Below are 22851 nucleotides of genomic sequence, written 5' to 3' on the forward strand. Positions count from 1 at the left end.
AATTATGAAAAACCACAACATGACCATCAAAACTACCAGATTATGGATGAAACATGTAACAGTGATACACATTGTCATCGGGGCACTTGGTACCATGTCCAAGAATTTTATAAGACACATCAACAAATTGCAGCTTTCTGCAATAACACCAGTGGAAGTGCAAAAAATTGTGCTACTTGGAATATTGTTTATTTGACATTGGCAGCAACTGGTATCAACCATTAACACCAGTCAGTGGTATTTGTGATGCATTTTTGAATGTTCAGTTGACTGAGTTTCATGTTTAATGAATAAAGTATAATAATAACAACAACAACAACAACAACAACAACAACAACTCCGCCGTTGCCGGTCCCAACCCCGGATGAGAAAGGAGGAGGGTTGGGGTCAGGTTGGCAACTGGTCCCATAAAAAAACCCTGCCAACCCATACAATATGGTGAAAGAAACGAATAAAATTTTTATACCGCATCGGTCATCGCGCGGGTTAACAAGGGCCGCGGCGGATGTTGGGGTCCCTGGACATCCGTCTACAAGTGGACCAGCCAACAAAACAACAAAAATATAGTGCAGATAAAACCGTGCCATAATGGCCTGTTACTACAACTCAGAGCCAGAAAAAAGAGGTTATTTAAAGCGAATGTATGAATTATAGTAGAACATTATAGTAGAACTCCCAGAAGAAGCTCTCGGGGAGGAAATAACATCACCACCACTAGAACCAGTTATCACTGAACCAACTGATGAACTAACTCAAAAACAAAAAGAATTGAAGGATAAGATCATGGAGCATTTTCTGCTTAATGAGGAAAGGCAACGTTTACCATCACTAAAAACTGTGCCTAAGAAAATTTTGGCCCCTATCATGAAAATGGTTAATGCAGTATTTTCAACAATTGAACCGGGATCCATCTTGGAAATGAACCAGTTAATGTACAGCGCAGCTGTAATAGTCACTAATGAACTAGGCATTAAAATCAAAGTACCTAGTCACACAACAGAAAAAGCATCAAAGCCAAAGTGGAAAATCCGATTAGAATAAAAAGTCAAAAAAAAATTCTTAAAGAAAAAGGTTTTATTTCTTTTAAAAAACACAAATATTTCATCATTCGTCAATCATTAAAACATTGAAGTACAATTTTTTTGTATGCCCCTCCCTCCCTCCCTCCACCCCCCAACCCCCCTCCTCCTTCCCCTCCCCGACTTCCCAGAACCCGTACACGGTATGGATTTTTAACTAACACAGTCTAAAATCTATTGAGAAAAAAGAAATAAAGAAATTAATGACATTCTACATTGACCTTAGCTTCTTCTTACTGAACTAACTTTTAACAGTTTAAATCATTTCTGATCTTAAGCATAGGCTAACTGGAATTTCTTGGTCCCGTATTTATTTTGTATATAGTCAATCCATTTTTTCCAGTCTCGTTTATATCTCTCATTTGAGTGATCTTTAAGATATGCCGATATTTTAGCCATCTCGGCTAAGTTTGTGACTTTCAATGTCCATTCTTGGATTGTAGGCAAGTCTTCCTTCTTCCAGTATTGCGCCACCAACAGTCTTGCTGCAGTTATTAGGTGCAGAATCAAGTTAGTCTCTACCACTGTAAAGTCAGTACATATACCTAGTAAAAATAACTGAGGAATAAACTTTATCCTTCTTTTAAAAATATTTTGCACAACCCACCATATTTTTATCCAGAATGCCTTAACCTTTTGGCAGGTCCACCATATATGATAATATGTAGCATCGAGAGAACCACACCTCCAACATTTAGGCTGTACATTCGGATACATAGAAGCCAACTTTTTAGGATCTAAATGCCATCTATAGAACATCTTGTAAAAGTTTTCTCTCAGATTTTGAGCTTGTGTAAATTTCACATTTCTTACCCAGATTCTTTCCCATGTATCCAACATTATTGGTTCTTCAATATTTTGAGCCCATTTTATCATACAATCTTTAACTAATTCTGTTTCCGAATCCATCTGTATTAATACATTATATATCCTCTTTATATGCATTAAGCTTTGATCTCTTATTTGTTTAAACAAGTTATCCTCAACTTGGATAAAACCAATTTTTTGATCTATTTTCCACCTAGCCTGTAATTGCCCATACTGGAACCATGTTTGAACTACCTTTTCCTCTTTTAATACCTCTAAAGATTTTAATTGTAATACCCCCCTTTCCGAGGTAAGAAGCTGTCTGTAAGTAATTCTGTCCTGTTTTTGTGCTATATTCATATTTTCAATTGCGTGTCTAGGAATTGCCCACATGGGTATCTGGTCATTTAATTTATCTTGGTATTTCTTCCAAACCCGCAGTAAAGCATTTCTTAAAATATGACTTTGAAAATTGTTATCCAATTTTTTGTTGAATAACAGGTAAGCATGCCAGCCAAATACCAGATCGTGTCCCTCAATATTCAATATTCTATCATTGGTTAAATGAGTCCAATCACTAATTACAGATAATGCCACTGCATCATAATATAGTTTTAAATTAGGTAATTTAAATCCTCCTCTCTCACCTACATCTTGCATTATTTTCCTCTTTACCCTCGGCTTCTTTCCTGCCCATACAAATTTGTTGATACCCTTCTGCCATTCTAAAAGGTTCGCATCTTTTTTAAGTATAGGTAACATTTGGAAAAGAAATAAAAATTTTGGTAAAATGTTCATTTTCACTGCCGCTATCCTAGCCAGCAAAGATAAGTGCAATTTCTCCCATTTTTTCATCTCCATCTGTATACTGTGCCAAAGTGGTTCATAATTATGCTTTTATAATTTCCCATTTGAAGTTAAAATGTTAACTCCAAGATATTTGACTTTTTTAACTACCTCACATCCTAGCATCACTCCTAATTCTTCCTTTTGTTTAATATTCATATTTATAGCTAATATTTTGGTTTTTCCTAAATTTATTTTAAAGCCAGACACTTGACCATATTGATTAATCGTATTCATTAAAACCATACTGGATTTCTGCGGTTGTTCCAATATTATGACCAAATCATCCGCAAAAGCGCGGACTCTATATTCTTGCTGCCTAATCTTGATCCCTTTTAACCATCCAAGCCCCGTATTTTATTCAACAATACTTCCAAAGTTATAATAAACAATAATGGGGACAAAGGACAGCCCTGTCTTGTACCTTTTCCAATTTGAAAAGAGTCTGTTAAACTTCCATTGACTATGATTTGTGCTGTTTGCTGTTGGTATATTGCTTTAATTGACTGTAAAAAATTATCTCCTATCTGCATTTTTTGCAATATCTTCAGCAGAAATTGCCAGTTAACTCGATCAAAGGCCTTCTCAGCATCCAAAAATATAAACGCAGGGATCTGGTTGTTCTTTCCCAAATATTCTAATGCATTAATAATTAATCTGACATTACTTTTCATCTGTTTCCCCTGTATAAAACCTGTTTGGTCCGTGTGTATCAATTGTTGAATAACCAACATTAACCTATTTGCTAATATTTTAGTAAAAATTTTATAATCTACATTCAGTAATGAAATAGGTCTATAATTTTTGGGTTGAGTAGTATCTTGATCTTCTTTGGGTATCAAAGATATAAACGCTGTCTTCCAAGATGGGGGCACTTTACCTTCCATTTGAATCATATTTAATAATTCTCTAAGAGGTTCTACCATTTCTAACTGTAAGTTTTTATAGTAAACCGCTGTCAAGCCATCTGTACCTGGTGCTTTCCCTGACTTTAATTGCTTAATTACCTGCAAGATTTCCCCCGAGGTTATTGGTTGATTCAGTTTTTGCCTGTGCTCTTCTCTAACTGAAGGTATTTTCTCTTTGTCTAAATATTTGTCTATGTCTAAACCATTAATTTTATCCCCTTTATACAGTTCTGTAAAAAATTCCCGAAAAGCCTTTTGAATTTCTTCCTGTTGAAACACCTCCTTCCCTCTGTAAATCAGTTTAGATATATTTCGAGTTTTCATTTTTTTCCTAATCTGATAAGCTAACCATCTGCCAGGTTTGTTTGCATTACAAAAAGTATTGTGTTTTGCATATAACAAACTGGTGGCTACCTGGTCAGAGATCAACATGTCAAATTGAGATTTTAATATGTTAATAGCTTCCTTAATCTTTGTATTGTCTGGGTTCGTTGTTAACTCCAGCTCTTTTCTCTTAATTTCCTCTTCCAGTTCTGTTCGTTTTAACCATTGTTTATTTCTCATATACGCTTTGCTTGCATCCCATACAAATTCCATAGATGTACCCTTATTCATATTCAAAACAAAATATTCAGATAGTAATTTTTTACAATCATTAATATACTTTTCATATCTAAATAAGTTTTCATTCAATCTCCAAGACCTTCTTGCCTGCACTACCCTTCCCAACTCCATCCAAACTGGGTTATGGTCCGAAAGGACCCTAGCCGCAATCTTTGTTTTCTTGACCCTAGAAAGCAAATCATTAGTGGTTACAATAAAATCAATCCTTGAAAGGGATTGATGCCTGTCCGAGAAGAAAGTGAAGTCATATTCCTCTGCATTTCTTTCTCGCCAAATATCTCTCAATTCAAAGTCATCCATAATGTCAAAGAAAGGTTTGGGTAACTTTGCTCGCATCTTAGTATTTAGGCGGGAAATTTTCTTATCTCTCTTAGTGTCTATCACTCCATTCCAGTCACCCAATAGTATACAGGAACTATAGTCCCACTGTACTAATTTAGCATGAAGATTTCTATAGAATCTATCTTGCTGTTGATTGGGAGCATAAATTCCCAAAAGTAATGTCTTTTTCCCTTCTAGGATTAAGTCTAAAGCAATATATCTTCCGAAGGGATCTGCTTGTATTAATTCAGCTTTCATATCTTTTCTTAAGTATACAACTATACCATTCTTCTTTTCCATAGCGGAAGCTGCAAAATGTTGACCAAGTTTTGAGTTGATCAAATATTTTTGATCAGTTGACTTGATATGAGTTTCTTGCAAACAAATTACATCATTCTTAAACTGTTTGAGATAATGAAATATTTTCTTCCTCTTCTGTGGAGAATTCAGTCCGTTGACATTCCATGTTAAAATCTTAGTTGTCATCTTTGGTTCGCTGAAGCATTTTTAGAGCTTCCTGCATGGCCTCTTTAACCTTAGGTCTAGCTCCTCCCACTGCTTCCAGACTTGTTATTGTAGTTCCTTGATCGATGGTCGGTGATTGTTGATGCTGTTGCTTTTTAGCTTGTTTCTCCATTCGTCTAGTAGTCATGCGGCTAGGTCTTTGTTCCATAACACCTTGCACTTCTAGAAAAGAGAGATGCTCCATCTTGTCTGGTGGTTGTGTAGTTTGCTGTCTATCCTGTCCCTCTTGTGGTCTTTCTCTAGGTCCAGATGGTGCAGGGTATCCAGCCTTCAATATATTATAATAAAAATCTCGGGCTTTCCATACAGAGTTGAGGCGATACCTTTGCTTATCAAATGTAAATATAATGCCAAATGGTGCATCCCATCTATACTGTATCTGACGATTTCTGAGTTCTTCGACCAAAAAAGGGTAGTCTCTCCTGGCTCTTAACATTTGAGGTGGTATCTTTTTCAAAACAGTCAGGTCTTGACCGCCAATTTGAAGCTTAGTGTTATAAGACGCTTGCAATACCATATTTCTACGCTCTCTTGTAGTAAAATATATAACGATGTCTCGAGGAAGCTGCTTCTGCTTTGCCAGCCAGGAGTTAACCCGGTAAGCTTTATCAATTTGCCAGTCAAGGTTGGTCCCTGGTCTTCCCATCAGGCGGTCAAAAGCTTCCGATAGGATCTGTTTTAGGTTCTCCTGTTTCTCCTCACGCAGCCCCCTTACTCTTAATGCGAACTCCATTTGTTGGTACTGTATCATAATAATTTCTTTTTCAGCATTTTCCACTTTTTGTTCCACCACCTCTGTTTTCAATGTCAGGTTAGTATTGGCATCATTAAGAACCTCTAGAGTATCTTCCATTCCAGAAGTATGTTCTGTTAATACAGTTACAAGTCTCAGCATTTCATCTCTAATTTTAACAACCTTAGCGTCGATTTTCTCATACAGCTCCTGTTTAAGTCCTTTTATTTCACTTTTGATTTCTTCTTTCATTTCTTTTATTTCCTCTTTTCTCTCCTGCTTTATCACCTCTCTATTATCTCTAAACTTATCTTCCATTTTAATTGTCATTGCATTAAGAGCCTTGCTTAGATTGCTCAGGAAAAATTCTTTCGTTAACACATCCCCAGCAGGGGGCATAGGAAGCGGAGGCTGCAGCTTTGTGCCAGGCACTGAGGATGTGCCCCTGGAAGTAGAGGGTGACGACTTCAAGTTAATATTTAGTTTTGAAGCCATTTCAAAATTTATCTGCCTGCAGTTAATAAAACTCTATTGTCTGAATATGCAGCTTTAAGTAAAGAAGCTGAGTTCCCCTTTTACTTTGAAGTTTAAGGCTTGGCAAAACTTTCAGTGAGTAAACATTGTAACAAGACCGTTCAGCAGTTTCCTCACCATTTAACTTCCAGATAAGCAAGATTAATGAGGGAGTGAGAGTATTGTAGAAATGAAACTAATTAAAAAGCTTCTGCTGGCCGATTGTGAAACAAAACAAATGATAAGCAATCTCCTTTGTTTTGAATTCTTGTGACAATTAACAAAAAGTGTTCGTAATTACCGGAGAAACCAGCCTGCTCGGCGCCATTTTAAAAGCCTCTAAGTAAATAGTTTTTCGGTGGAGAAAAAGAAAAGAAGCTAAAATCTTGATAAACAATTATTGCACTCGTAATACGAATCCAGCTCGTGATAAGATTAAATCAATCATAACTTTGAACTGAGTGTGGGAGACCTACTTTGTCCTGCACAAGGCAGTTTGAAGTTCCCAGCACGGACAGCCGTTCTGCCTTGGGCTAGCCCCCCTCTCCCTGCAAGCACAAAAGCTGCAAAAATCGAAGAGCATTTGCCAGCAAAACAATTTCTTCTTTCCCTCTTGCGTGAAGGATAAGAAAACTTGATAAGACATCAGATGGAAGATCCTCTAAACAGGTACGTAGCCAGGAATTCGGAGGCAGCTGATTTTTTGCTGCCACCACCAGCAGGCTCCTCCCAGGAAGTCCAAAAAGTCAAAAAATTAAGGGCAGATGCTAGTAACTTAAAGAACATGCATGAGCAACGGCTTAAAAACAACAAAACCATAGATCGGCTAATCAGGAGATATAGATTGAATACAAGAAACATCAATGAAGCTGTAGAGATTGTAAAACAGCGGATAACAGCAACAGCTAGAAAAATTGAAAGATATGAGACACGAATCATCCAATATAAACAAAATCAGCAATTTCGATCAGACCAACGGCGTTTTTATCAAAGTCTTAATGTGAATGGTGACACCAAAAGTGAAAAACCAGAAAAGCAGGCCACAGTTGAATTCTGGAAAGAATTGTGGGAAAATGCAAAGGACTACAATAAGGAAGCAAAGTGGATACATGACTTTGAGAAAAGCATTGGCAACAAACAAATGCAAGTATTAGAAATAACAACTGAGATGGTCAAAAATCGAGTAAAAAAGGTAAAGAATTGGACATCACCTGGAAAGGAACAATTACATGGTTTCTGGCTCAAATATCTGACCAGTTTACATGCAATATTGGCCAGGCAACTGAATGAAATTTTACAAAAGGGCCAAATTGATGAATGGTTGACAACTGGAAAAACATACTTGATTCAGAAAGATGCAACTAAAGGAACAACACCTGAAAACTACAGACCAATAACATGCTTGCCAACAACCTTCAAATTACTCACAGGCATTATTGCAGATAACATGATGGATTATTTGGAAACAAACAACATCTTGCCAGTAGAGCAAAAAGGCAACAAAAGAAGGATCAGGGGCACAAAAGATCAGCTCCTAATTGATAAAATGATGTTAGAAAATTGTAAGACCAGAAAAACGAACTTGAATATAGTCTGGATTGATTAAAAAAAGGCATTTGACTCACTGCCACATAGATGGATCATAAAATGCTTAGAAACAACTGGCATTAGCAAAAATATTACATCCTTTACTGAAAAGGCGATGAAACAATGGAGAACTGAGTTGGCAGTAGGGGAATGAGATCTACGGAATGGTTAATATCAAGCGAGGAATTTTCCAGGGTGATTCACTTTCACCTCTTCTCTTCATCATCGCGATGATCCCACTATCAGTAATCTAAAAAAAAAAAATGAAATTAGGCTACGAACCAGCCAAAGAAGCTGAAAAAAATTCGCATTTACTATATATGGATGATTTGAAACTCTATGAAAAGTCAGAAATAGAAATCCAATCATTGACAAACACAGTCCGAGTATTCAGCACCGATATTTCAATGCAGTTTGGCATGGAAAAATGCGCCACTGTATCCATAAAAAGGGGCAAAATCACTGCATGTGAGGGAATTGAAATGCCCAATGGCCAACTAATTAAATCCAACGAAAATGAAGCCTACAAATACTTAGGCATTCTGCAGTTGGATAACATCAAGCATGGAGAAGTAAAAACTATTGTCAGGCAAGAGTACACCAACAGAGTTAGGAAAATTTTGAAATCTAAATTGAATGGTGGAAATACAGTCAAGGCCATAAATACTTGGGCAATACCAGTTATAAGATACACAGCTGGTATAGTTAACTGGACACAAGCTGATTTGGACATTTTGGACCGAAAAACCAGGAAACTAATGACAATGCACTACAGTTTACATCCACGTGGTGATACTGATAGACTATACCTGCCCCGAAAATCAGGTGGCAGGGGATTATTACAAGTGAAGCAAACAGTTGAAGAAGAAAAACATGCACTGGCTGATTATTTAAAAGACACTCAAGAACATCTATTAATCGAAGTAAAGAACAAAAATCTACTGAAGGCCCAACAGACGAAACAAGAATACAGAAAACATGTGATAAAATCAAGAATGGAGAGTTGGCAGAACAAAGCACTGCATGGCCAATTTCTGGAAAAAATAAAAGATAAAATGGACAGTGAACAAACTTGGTTATGGTTAATAACAGGTACATTAAAGGAAGAAACAGATTCACTAATCCTGGCTGCGCAAGAACAAGCTATCCGCACAAATGCCATTAAGGCCAAAATTGAAAAATCCTCTGATGATGCCAAATGCAGACTTTGCAAAGAAGCTGATGAAACTGTTAATCACATACTCCGCTGCTGTAAAAAAATCGCACAGACTTATTATAAATTGCGGCACAATTCAGTAGCACAAATGATCCATTGGAATTTGTGCAAAAATTATAATATTAAAACAGCAACAAACTGGTGGGAACATCAGCCTGAAAAAGTCACTGAAAATCAGATGGTCAAGATCTTGTGGGATTTTCGCATACAAACAGACAAAATACTGGCGCATAATACACCAGACATCACACTGGTTGAGAAAAATAAGGTTACAATCATAGACATCGCAATACCAGGTGATAGCAGGGTCGACAAGAAGGAATATGAAAAAATAGCAAAATACCAGGACTTAAAAATAGAAATTCAATGATAATGGCACAAACCAGCAGTGGTAATTCCAGTGGTAATTGGCATACTGGGTGCTATTCCAAAAGCACTGGAATTACATTTAAAACAGTTAAAAATTGACAAAATCACCATCAGTCAAATGCAAAAAGCCACACTGCTTGGATCTGCACGCATATTACAAAAATACATTATGACGTCCTAGACCGCTAGGTGGGGCCTGACTAGTAATCAATGCCAAATCCGGCGAAACAACTGGCCGCTGTGATACAATTCTGTTGTTGCTAATAATAATAATAATAATAATAATAATAATAATAATAATAATAATAATAATAATAATAGTTTAACCAAATTATCTTCCTTATATCACTGATCCTTCCATATATTTCCTTATTTCCAGCTCCCGTTTTTGTCAGCTAGTCATAAGTCCCATGTCAAAAAGTATTCAGTTTCTTTCTTTTCCTTTATTGTAAGTGTTAGTTTTAAATTACATTTAAAAGTTTTAAATTACATTTAAAACAGTTAAAAATTGACAAAATCACCATCAGTCAAATGCAAAAAGCCGCACTGCTTGGATCTGCACGCATATTACGAAAATACGTTACGACGTCCTAGGCCCCTGGGTGGGGCCCGACTAGTAACCAATGCCAAATCCGGCGAAACAACTGGCCGCTGTGATACAATTGTACAACAACAACAATGATAATAATAATAATAATAATAATAATAATAATAATAATAATAATAATAATAAATAAATAACAAATACTTAGGCATTCTGCAGTTGGATAACATCAAGCATGGAGAAGTAAAAACTATTGTCAGGCGAGAGTACACCAACAGAGTTAGGAAAATTTTGAAATCTAAATTGAATGGTGGAAATGCAATCAAGGCCATAAATACCTGGGCAATACCAGTTATAAGATACACAGCTGGCATAGTTAACTGGACACAAGCTGATTTGGACCTTTTGGACCGAAAAACCAGGAAACTAATGACAATGCACTACAGTTTACATCCACGTGGTGATACTGATAGACTATATCTGCCCCGAAAATCAGGTGGCAGGGGATTATTACAAGTGAAGCAAACAGTTGAAGAAGAAAAACATGCACTGGCTGATTATTTAAAAGACACTCAAGAACATCTATTAATCGAAGTAAAGAACAAAAATCTACTGAAGGCCCAACAGACAAAACAAGAATACAGAAAAGATGTGATAAAATCAAGAATGGAGAGTTGGCAGAACAAAGCACTGCATGGTCAATTTCTGGAAAAAAATAAAAGATAAAGTGGACAGTGAACAAACTTGGTTATGGTTAAAAACAGGTACATTAAAGAAAGAAACAGAGTCACTAATCCTGGCTGCGCAAGAACAAGCTATCCGCACAAATGCCATTAAGGCCAAAATCGAAAAATCCTCTGATGATGCCAAATGCAGACTTTGCAAAGAAGCTGATGAAACTGTTGATCACATACTCAGCTGCTGTAAAAAAATCGCGCAGACTGATTATAAATTGCGGCACAATTCAGTAGCACAAATGATCCATTGGAATTTGTGCAAAAATTATAATATTAAAACAGCAACAAACTGGTGGGAACATCAGCCTGAAAAAGTCACCGAAAATCAGATGGTCAAGATCTTGTGGGATTTCCGTATACAAACGGACTATATACTGGCGCATAATACACCAGACATCACACTGGTTGAGAAAAATAAGGTCACAATCATAGACATCGCAATACCAGGTGATAGCAGGGTCGCCGAGAAGGAACATGAAAAAATCGCAAGATACCAGGACTTAAAAATCGAAATTCAACGACTATGGCACAAACCAGCAGTGGTAATTCCAGTGGTAATTGGCACACTGGGTGCTATTCCAAAAGCACTGGAATTACATTTAAAACAGTTAAAAATTGACAAAATCACCATCAGTCAAATGCAAAAAGCCGCACTGCTTGGATCTGCACGCATATTACGAAAATACGTTACGACGTCCTAGGCCCCTGGGTGGGGCCCGACTAGTAACCAATGCCAAATCCGGCGAAACAACTGGCCGCTGTGATACAATTGTACAACAACAACAATGATAATAATAATAATAATAATAATAATAATAATAATAATAATAATAGTTTAACCAAATTATCTTCCTTATATCACTGATCCTTCCATATATTTCCTTATTTCCAGCTCCCGTTTTTGTCAGCTAGTCATAAGTCCCATGTCAAAAAGTATTCAGTTTCTTTCTTTTCCTTTATTGTAAGTGTTAGCTTATCCATTTCTGCACATTCTAATATGTTTCTAATCACATCATCATCTTCACTTTTCTATTGTTGTACAAATACTATTCTCGCTTGTCAGAGTTTTGGTAGCATGACTATTAATGTGAGATAAACCCAGGAGTAATACAGAGCACACAGCACACAGAATCTTTATACAATTAATAGTGGTTTATACATACATACATACATACATACATACATACATACATACATACATACATAAACATGGTAGATAAAATTCCTTACCAGTCAGCTGTGGACACAAGGATAGAAATGAGGTACATGATGAGAGAGAGAAATACCCTCTAATGGCCACTTATATATAGACACCTCACTAGAGTTTCCACCCCAGTAGAGTCTTAAACTGGTGATACATGTATTGCTGAATCATACTTATTGCATCAGTTTACAATTTACAGCTTCCAACCTTACATCAGTTAGCAGCTATTAAATCCTCATTACCTGACATTGCTGCATGTAAAATCAACTATACAAATGTCTCTGGTTTCCAATCTATATGTTGTTTTATCATTTTTCCCAGCCATGTATGTATTTTTGTCCAATATTTTTTCACTTTTTGACATGTCCACCACTTATGATAGTATGAACCAAGTGTCTGATGACATTTCCAACATTTTGGAGATTTATCCTTAAACATCTTTGCTAGCCTTGGGGGTGGAAAATGCCATCTACAAAACATGCAGTAGACATTGTTAATTTATAATTTCTATCCCATTTCTGCCATTGATCTAACTCAATCAAATAGCTAAAGATTTTAGTCTATACTATCATTATCTCTCTTACTTGTTCCTCTTCCATCTTAATACTTAACAAGTAGCTATATATTTTCTTTATTAATTTTTCAGCTGTCCTTGTTAATATCTGATCTAATTCTGTTAGTCCTTCATACAAACCATACATTTTAACATCCTCATATGTAGATTGTATCTGCACATATGACCACCATGTTATCTCAATCCCTTGCTCACTCAGTTCCTGCTTAGTTTTAAGTTCCCCCTTTTCATTTAAAACCTCTTTATATCTGGTAGCATTCTCTATATCGGGGGTCAGCAACCCGCAGCTCTGGAGCCATATGTTGCTCTTTCATCCCTCTGCTGCAGCTCCTTGTCACTGGTCAGCACCACAATTGATAGGGCTCTTGGTTAGTACAGGTAGAGGAAAAAGGATATCACACTACAAGGACACTATAAGGGGGAACTGGACTTTCAGTTGGTTCCAGAATTGAATGGGGGACTTCCGTTTAGGACCTTTGTGACTCTTTGAGTGTTTAAGGTTGCCGACCTCCTCTGCTCTATATCAGTAATATGTGGATAAATCCCAATGTGGTAACCCAAAACCACCTCTATTTTTAGAAACTTGCAGACTTCTTATTGCTTTTTTCCCTTGCCAAATATATTTTAATATTGTTTTATTTAATTCTTCAAAATATTTTTCCTGTTTTGGAATAAATAAATTTTCCAGATTTATTGTTTGAAATAAATATATTAATCTTGGCAAGATATTCATTTTTATAGTGGCTACTCTTCCCATCAATGATAATTGTAGATTTTTCTATTTCTCCAAATCCTTTTTAATTTGTTGTGCCAATGTATAATAATTATCTTCTTTAATTGTTACACCTTCCCATTAATTGAATTCCTAAATATTTAACTTTCTTGACTATCTGTTTTCCTCATTAGTTCTTTTTTCTGTATGTCTGTAACATCTTTCACTATTGTTTTGGTTTTTCTTTATTTATTTTCAGTCTTGCAATTTCATAATATTCTTCTATTTTCCTAATTAGTTTAAGTTCATTTTCTTGTAGGTCTTCCAAGATAAAAACCAAATCATCTGTGAATGCCTGTAGTTTATATTGTTCCTTTTTTATTTCCATACCTTTAATTTCTATATCTTGTCTCATATTTCTATTTAACACTTCCAATGCAGTGGTGGGTTTCAAATATTTTTTTACTACTGGTTCTGTGGGCATGGCTTATTTTGTGGGTGTGGCTTGGCAGTCCTGTGATCCGGTGGGAGTGGTTTGGCAGTTATGTGACTGGGTGGGAGTGGCTTGACAGTCATATGACCGGGTGGAAGTGGCTTGGCGGTCATGGCCAATTTATCCATCCATTTGCCATTTTAGCTTAGCAGCCCATTAAACAATACATAGCAACCCCCTTTTCTATTCTTTTTAATACTGCATGAAGTTTTTTGTCTAGGTTTTTTTTACTAGGGAGAAGAGGTTGGCAATGCCTGGGGATTTCCCCTCTGTGTTAGAGACATCAAAATGACCAAGATAATATAAGGTATCCTGCTGGAGCAGGGAGTTGGACTATATGACCTCTTAGGTCCCTTCCAGCTCTGGATTGTTGTGCTGTTTCAAAGCATCCTCTGAAGCTCCATCTAGTGCCAGATTTGTTGTCCTTCCTTCCTCTCCTTTTTCTCTCCCTCCTTCCCTCTATCCACCCATCCATCCATATCTTATTCACTTCCCTCTTTCTTTCTTTCTTTCTTTCTTTCTTTCTTTCTTTCTTTCTTTCTTTCTTTCTTTCTTTCTTTCTTTCTTTCTTTCTTTCTTTCTTCCTTCCTTCCTTCCTTCCTTCCTTCCTTCCCTCTCTCTCTCTCTCCCTTCCCCCCCTCTTTCTTTATCTCTCCCTTCCCTCCCTTTTTTATTTTTCCCCTCTCTCCCTCCCTCCTCCTTCCTGTGAAGAACCCCAGAAGGTCTTTGGTAGGAGGAAGAAAAGCCAGGGACATGCCCATTGATAATCTGGCATTCTTAGAGCCCCACTGTTGATTAGCTTAGCCTGAGCAAGGATAGCTAGCCACACTTTCAATAAGCTCTCAACTCAAGCTCCATTCCAGAGGTCTTCAAACATGGCAACCTTAAGACTGGTGGACTTCAACTTCCAGAATTCTCTAGCTAGCAGAGCTAAGTCCACAAGTCTTAAAGTTGCCAAGTTTGAAGACATCTGCTCCATGCACTTGGGGATCCCGAAACAGTAAGGATTTCTTTCTTTCTCCCTTGAACCCTTCCCCCCTTGCAGCCCGTTTTTGCTTCCAGGGGGCTGCAGGGAGGCTTACTAGGTTTCCCCTGCACTCTATTTTGGGTCTCCCAAAATTCTCTGTCATATCTCCATTTATCATCACCTTTTCAGTTTGTTTATTGTATATTGCCTTTATCATGTTAATAAATCTTTCACCAAAGTACATAAATTTCAGTTGTGACAGCATAAATTGCCAATTCACATTGTCATATGCTTTCTGTACATCTCAGAAAATCAGTCATTTTTTCCCCAGGATGTGGTTCATAATATTCCAACATATTTAAAATCATTCTCATATTGTTTTTAAACTGATTTCTGGTTGACATCGCAGTGAAAATGGACTGGAAATTAGCGGAACTCTGATGAGCCCCATGAAATTCAGTTGGTACCTGCTGCTGAGAGGCCTTCGGGGCATAGCCATCTTGAAGGGACGGTGAAGAAAGGAGAGGCATTTCTTGGACGGCGAGGAGTTGGCAATTTCCTCACCAAGACAGAAGTAGCTCTTCCGATCTGCAGCAGTGGCGGTGGATATTTTCCGATGGCCGTCTGAAAGTTGGAACAACCAAACTGAAGAATTCAGCTGGAACAGTGTTTGGATGGAGTACTGGACCTGGGTGAGATAACTGCCAATTCTCACTTAAAGAAATTTTTTGGAAATCAGAAATCGGTGTTTTAAAAGTTATTCCGGAGTTTAGAATAGCGGCTACCAGGCACTTGGGAGAGAGAAAAAACCCCGAGATTATAAAATAAAAAGCCCAAGTAGAATTCATGTATTTGGGAAGCTGGGGAAAGCCAAAGCATTTTTTTTAAAAAAAATTTGGGAGAAAATGGCATTTTTTATCTGTATTTTAAAGTTCCGGGATATTTTGAAAATCAGTTGTATCTGTTAGACTGCCTTACATGGAATAGAAATTCAGAGTGCCATTTACTGGAGGAAAAAAACCACTACAAAGCTCAACAGGCTTGGTGAGCGACTACAATAAGCAAAATAAGAGAAGTAGCAGTTGGAAGATCTGACCTTGGCTATAGAGAAGAAGATAAATTGGAGATTGTGAGAAATTTAAGGAGTGCTTGTGTTTTTCCTTTTTTGCTCTCTTTGATGAAAGCTAACTGATAACTGGATTTGTCCATTTATGGAATTGGATTACAATTGATTATATAAATCAGAGCACCCTACTTTTGAAAAGAAGAGGAATAATCGAAGAAAAGAAGAAAAACAAGGAAATTAAATAAACTTTAAATTTGGATTAAATGTGAAGAAAGATAATTGGGAAGGGTTTAAGAGATTTTTAAATTGTTATAAAATGGAGTTTAAGATATGTGAAGAAATATTTTTGATGTTAAAAGAAGTACATGAATCTTTGATAGGTAATAAAGAAACAGAAAGTTTGTTTAATCACACAAAAAAAATAGAAGAAGAATCTGAAAATGGAGTCCTTAAAAGAGCAAGAGATGATGGATAAGGAGGGAAAGGTTAATAGAAGAGAGATATAATTATAGGGTAAATATTAGTACGTACGTACGTACATACATACATATATACATACATACATATACATACATACATACATACATACATACATACATACATACATAGAGTTAGAGTTAGAGTTAGATCAGTAGATGGGAATGTGAAAGTAGATAATTAAATAAATACTATTAATTTTGAATGTAATTTAAAGAATGTTGGGAATTTAAAATGTTAATGATTGGGGAAGGCGAATTTGAGATATTTTCTGAGAAGAAAAAATAGGGTAAATAACTGGAAAAACTGTAAAAAAAGGTGAAATACAGGGTGTACAGTGATGCTAATTATGTGTAAAAATTGAATAAGAAATGATAAAGAATTATGTAAAGAGAATAATACTTGGGAAGTTAGAATAGCAAAGTATGGTTAAAAATGATTAATTTGTAAAGATGAATTAATAGTTATTAGTTGAAGACAAAAAGAAAAGGGTGCTTAGTAATGATATGTAAGGTTAAATGAATTAATGATAAAGGATTATATAAAAGAGATGAATATTGATAAAAGTGGGAAGCTTAGAATATATTGAAAATATGATTATAAATATGATTCATAAGCTGACCTGGTTCACACTCTGTCCATAAAGTATGTATCATGGGGGGAAATTGCAATAAAATTTGTCTTAAAAAATAAAATATTGCTTTTATTCTATCTCTTAGGTTTATTTAGAAACCTTTTAAACCTCTTTGCCATGATTGAAGCATATATTTTATAGTCATCATTCAGTAAAGATATAGTCAGCATTCAGTAAAGATATCTATTGGGCCTATAGTTTTTTATCTGCGTGAAATCTAAGGCTTTCGGAATCAGAGTAATATTTGCTTCCATCCCCGAATTTGGTACCTTCATATCAATCAATACTTCATTATGGACTTCCAACATTGATGGGCCTAGAGCAGCGATGGCGAACCTTTTTTGGCTCACGTGCCATAAGGGGGGAGAACAGGGGGGTCATGCCCGGGCGTGCCGCTCCCATTAATGCAATGTGCGACCCCCAAAGGCGCATGCGCACATGAGCGGCTCCCCCCATTTTTTGCATGCTTTTTTCGCCCTCCCCAGGCTCCGGAGGCTTTATAGGAGCCTGGGGAGGGTGAAAACATTCCCCCACCTCCCTGGAGGCCCTCCGGAGCTTCAGGGACCTTCAGGAGGCTTCCCTGAAGCCTCCGGAGGACTAAGGGTGGTTTTTAGTCCTCCAGAGGCTTCAGGGAAGCCTCCTGAAGGTCCCTGAAGCCTCCGGAAGGCTTAAACCGATCCTACGAGCAAACCGGAAGTCTGTTCCCGAACTTCTAGTTTGCCCATAGGGCCATTTTTTTGTACTCCGGAGGCTTCAGGGAAGCTCCTGAAGCCTCCGGAGGTCCACGGGAGGAAGGGAGGCTCTTTTTGCCCTCTCCAGGCTCCTATAAAGCCTCTGGAGCCTGGAGAGGGAGAAAAATGGCTTTTAAAAATGCTGAACTCAGCTGGCCAGCGCGTGCATGCGTGCTGGCCAGCTAACAGGCTAACGCTTCGTGCGCCCTGACAAATGGCTCCGCGTGCCACCTGTGGCATGTGTTCCATAGATTCACCATCCCGGGCCTAGAGTATCTTGCAAACATATATAAAATTCTATTGGTAGCCCATCTGGTCCTGGTGTTTTATTGTTCTTTTGTTTTTTAATTGCTTCTGACAATTTCATCATTGATATTCGTTCATTTAAAATAGCTTTCACTGTTTCTGATACTTTAAGTAGTTTCGCTTTTTCCAAATATTCTTTAATTTTCTCTTTTCAAATTTTCTCTTGCTCATAGAGCTTTCCATAATAATTTTGAATTATTATTTTTTATCCTCCTTTTGGTAATATAAAGTTCCTTACTCATCTACCAGCCGATGTATCGGTTTCTTCTCTTTTTCTGTTTTCAATATATATGCCAACCATCTTCCTGGCTATTCACATTTTCAAAAAAAAATCTGTTCAGCATTTTTTATTTTTTTGTGCCAATTCTTCTTTAGTAGATTCATTTTATGTTTTAATAATTCCATTTGATTTTTTAAGATCTTGTTTGGTACTTTCTGTAATTCTAATTCCAGTCTCTTATGTTCTTTTGCTATCATCTTTTTGTTTTGTGTTGGGTGAACCTTTTTTGCACCAAGTACCAAAATGGGAGTTTGTGTGCATGCGCCAGAAATGGAAGAGCAGATGATCGTGTCAACGAGAACAAGCCAGCACTTCCCCCCCACTTCTGCCAAGGGAGTGTGACCTCTTACCCTGGTGCCAGACAGAGGTTCCTCCTGCACAGACTCAGTTTCTCCATAGCCCCACCACCCCAGAAGAACGGTGGCAGCAACCACAGGGTGATGCACAGGAGAAACCAGCGAGCCCATGCAGCCGCTCCTCCACTGGCAAGCCGGGCCCTTGGCAGTATCTCTATCCTTGAGAAGGCAGCTCCTCCTGGCTGCTCCAGCATCCTGGCATCACCCCTGGGGGCAGCAGGAGCAGCGGGCAGGGCAGTCAGCTACCCAGCCAGCTAATACTGTCCCACTGTCCTGTGCTCCCGAGCTGGTGAGGTGCTCTGGACCACGAACGTGAGATGATCTTCTGGTTTCCGGCATGTACCAGCCAGCTCGTCTTTGCACATGTGCGCCAGAAACCAAAAGATCAAGTGGCCGGTGCATGCGCAGACCAGAAAGCAAAAGATAATCTTCCCAGCGTGTCCACGAACACTGGACGGCTGCTCTTCTGGTTTCTGGTGCTCCTTCGTGTATAAAGAGTAACTAGCTGGCCTGCCGGAACCCGGCAGAGCAACCGGCGAAGGCTAGCGTGCAGAGAGAGATGGCTCTGTTTACCACTTCTGGCACATGTGCCATAGGCTCACCATCACGGTCATAGCTAGTTCTCGAATATATGCCTTAGCAGTGTCTCCTACATTTTGTAATGAGATTTCTTCTTTTGTATTCTCTTGGCGGGGAGGAGTCCATTTCTTTCTTCATACTTTGTACAAATTCCTTATCTTTTAGTATTGATTGATTCAATGTCCATCTCCATTTTCTTTTTTCTCCTTTCCACTTAACTCCAATTGGATTATGATCTGCCCAAGTGCTTGCTTCTATTTCTATTTCTTGCACATTTGATTTTAACTCCGGTGACATCCATATCATATCTATTCTTGACCAAGACATATATCTATTTGAATAAAATGAGTATTGATTTTAGTAATTATTGTATGCAGCTTTTCATTAAAAAGTCATTTTTTATAATTTGGTGCATAGATTGCTACCAAAAGTGTTCGTTTATAGTTCGTTGTTACCTCCACCATCAATATTCTTCCCTCTTCATCTGCATGAATTTGTCTTGCTTTTATTGTTTTTTTTTAATATATACAACCACACTCTTTTTTTGTGCTAATGATTATAGTTTCCCGATTTTAGGATATTCCAATAATTTATTGTGTTGTTTTTTTATGTGGACTTCTTGAAGATAAATAAAATCTAATTTTAACTTTCTTAATATGTTAAAAGTCCTTTTCCTTTCATAGGAGAATTCAGTCCATTTATATTAATCGACAGTAGTTTTATTTCATCTTCCATAGTTGTACGTGTAGATAGGTCTTATTGTTCTGGTTGCTCTTATTTCTCTCTGTTCTTTTGTCTTTGAACCTTCTCGATCTGCTCTCTCCTTTAATTCTGTTTCATTTTATTTTTGTTGTACATTTCTTCCTCCTACTGCTTCTTCTTGTTTCTTGTCATCTATCTCCTCTCTCTTTTTTCCTCATATGATCCAAATTGCTCATCATAAAATTGCTCTGATTTCTTCCTTTGATCTATGCAGATTACCTGGTTTCCTTCAGGTATCAGCCATCTGAAATTTACTTCATGCTTAATTAATTGTCTTGTCAGAAATTGGTATTGTTTTCTCATGTCTCTTCTAGGGACTTGTTTTAGAACTATTATTTTTATCTCTGTTCTTAGTGCCTTCTTGGTAAATCTCACATGTACCTCTCCAGGTAGTTTATTTCTTGATGCTTTGCTTGTGTATACTCTAAATATTTCATTAATCCCAGCAAGCCCCTTTTGCTTGTCCCTGTCCATGGCTTCCGCCAACAATTCTGCTATTATCTCTGCAAGTTTCCTTCTTTTTCTTCCTCAATATTCTGAAATCTCAAGAAGTATTCAGCTTTATCCATCTCCAACTTGATTACTGTTCTCTCAAGATTTTTGTCAGCTGTGTAAGTCTATAATCCATTTCTTCCACTTTCTTCTCTGTTCTGATTTCTCTATTTTCTGCATCCTTTGTCATTTTTGGTTATTGTTTGTTGAATATTCTCCATTTTATTATCCATATTTTCCATTCTTTCTTTCATGTCTTCAAAATGTTTTGTTGTGGCTACTTCAAATGTTTGGAGCATTAATTTCAGTTCTGCTTGCATAGTATTCATTGTGTTCATTTTTTCCTACTGCATCATGCTATCTAAAGATCTTTATCTTGCTGGACTAGATGCAGCTGCTGCTTCTGATGATGATGCTGAGGACGCCAGTGTATTTTTTTCTCCCTACTTTGCTTAAATTTGAAGTACTAGTCATTTCCAGTAGTCTTGAGATTCTCATTTTTTTTTATAAAAAGTAATCAACAATAACACAAATAATATTCTAATATTCCCTCAATCCCCATCAATTTCCACCTAAAGAATATTTCAGAAATCAGGCCACCACCAAAATCTCCAAATAGTTACAAACTTGCTGTTATGTAGTCAAAAAATAGGAAAATAGAAAAAAAGGAAATAAAGTTCCTTGTTAAACTTCAGGTTCTTGAAACCCTAATCCTTTCTTCTCTTGATAGATTTAATAACTTAGGCTTGGTGGACCTAAGTGAATTATAAATTTATCAAGAGAAGAAATTGAATTATAAATTTATCAGTTTATAATTCACTTAGGCCCATTGATAAATTTATAATTCACTTAGGCCCACCAAGTCCTAACCACTCAGGTTTATAAATCATCTAAAAGAAAAAGTTCAAACAGGAAGGAAAAAAGAAAGTTCTTTGCTGATTTCCAGCTTCTATTTACTTTATCTGTTTAGCTTTCATCTACGTTCCAAGAGCTACACTGTTTAAAAAGTTACAGTGTTTCACTCTCTGTCTCTGCTGTCCCATAAACAATTTGCTAGAGCAGGTGTTAACAAACAAGCTTATCTTCAATACACAGTCAAGATCCTACTTTCATCACTTTAACTTCTCTGCAATTTTCTTCAGTAGATATCACTGTTGCTCTATTTCTCTTCTTTCTCTTTTGTTATCTTAAATTGTATAACCTGCTCCGCTTTTTAGACGTCCCAGGAGTCCAAGTTTCATATTCCAAAAAGTTTCCAACTTAATCTATCTTGTATTTTAAATCACCAGTCCAACTTCCTAGCTTTAACATTTCTTCTCTTTTTTTAAAAAAAAATATTCCCTCTACTTCCAGTTCTATAAATAGCTCACAACTTTACTCACTGATATTCTTGGGGGTGGATAACAAACAATTCCACCTCCTCTTCTTTGAGTCCCACTTTTTCCCGGATTTATTTTAAAGGAGTAAATTCCACAACAGAAGTTGAAAAAAATCTCACCCAGATCAATCACACTGTTTCTCAAATTCTATGCTTGCTGTATCGATCGGCTGTCACAGCTGTGGTCAGGGGCGCAGTGACCGTCCTTTTCTTCCCACCATATTAAGAGCTTCCTCCACAACACACAAGTATGCAGTCTCTTTGTGATCAGTGGGGTGTCCTCTGTGTCTTCCTCACCCCTCCAGGGTAATTTGATTCCCTCAGAACCTCCTGGCAGGTTGAATTTTGTGCAATTCTACAGAGCCCCGTGGAAATGTATCATATCACCGTGACATCAGCTCCCAAGATTCCTTTTTCTTTATACAATTTCTTCCAATAATCAAACAATGTTATCCACAGATTAAGTCACTTTTTATACTACTGCAAGTTCCAGTCAGGGTTTTCTATATTTTAAAGCTTCATAATCTTCCATTAAAAGTTTGTTTCACTTTTGGGTCTATAATCTTTCTCCGTCTGTTAATTCGCCGCTTTCTTAGCATTTTGGGGAGTCTTTTTTAAAAATTCTTTTTCTTGGGTTTGGATCTCTAGTACAGAAGTTGAAAGTCACCACACCTAGTTTCAAAACTCTGTCCACGAACAGCTGCAGCTCATTATCATATCGTTGTCACAGCTTCAGTTTTGCTAAAATGGCCATTGATTCTGCTGCCAATGAAGAGGGTTTCTTTGGATCAAGCGAGGAAATTGCTGTTTCCTCACGATCTACAAAGCATCCCTCCTTTCTTCACCAACCCTCCAGAGTGACTTTGACCCTGCAGGGTCTTCTGACAGGCAGGTATTGGCTGGGTTTCACAGTGCCTTCCAGAGCACCACTATACCATATCTTTCCTGCTATGACGCCAACCAGTGAATCTTCTTCGCAAGGTTTTTGAAGTGGTTTGCCATTATCTTTTTTCTGGGACAGAGAGAGAGTG

General features: G+C 37.3%; 1 protein-coding gene across 5 annotated transcripts in view; it reads left to right on the forward strand.

Annotated features, from left to right (window-relative positions):
* MLH1 (mutL homolog 1) overlaps positions 1–22851 on the forward strand; it is a 114209-nt gene that overhangs the window by 74585 nt on the left and 16773 nt on the right. The window lies entirely within an intron of this gene.

This window comes from Thamnophis sirtalis, unplaced genomic scaffold (assembly GCF_051295495.1).
Source record: "Thamnophis sirtalis isolate CommonGarterSnake01/CBP01778 unplaced genomic scaffold, rThaSir2_p1.2 scaffold_4, whole genome shotgun sequence".
NCBI classification, from domain to species: Eukaryota; Metazoa; Chordata; class Lepidosauria; order Squamata; family Natricidae; genus Thamnophis; species Thamnophis sirtalis.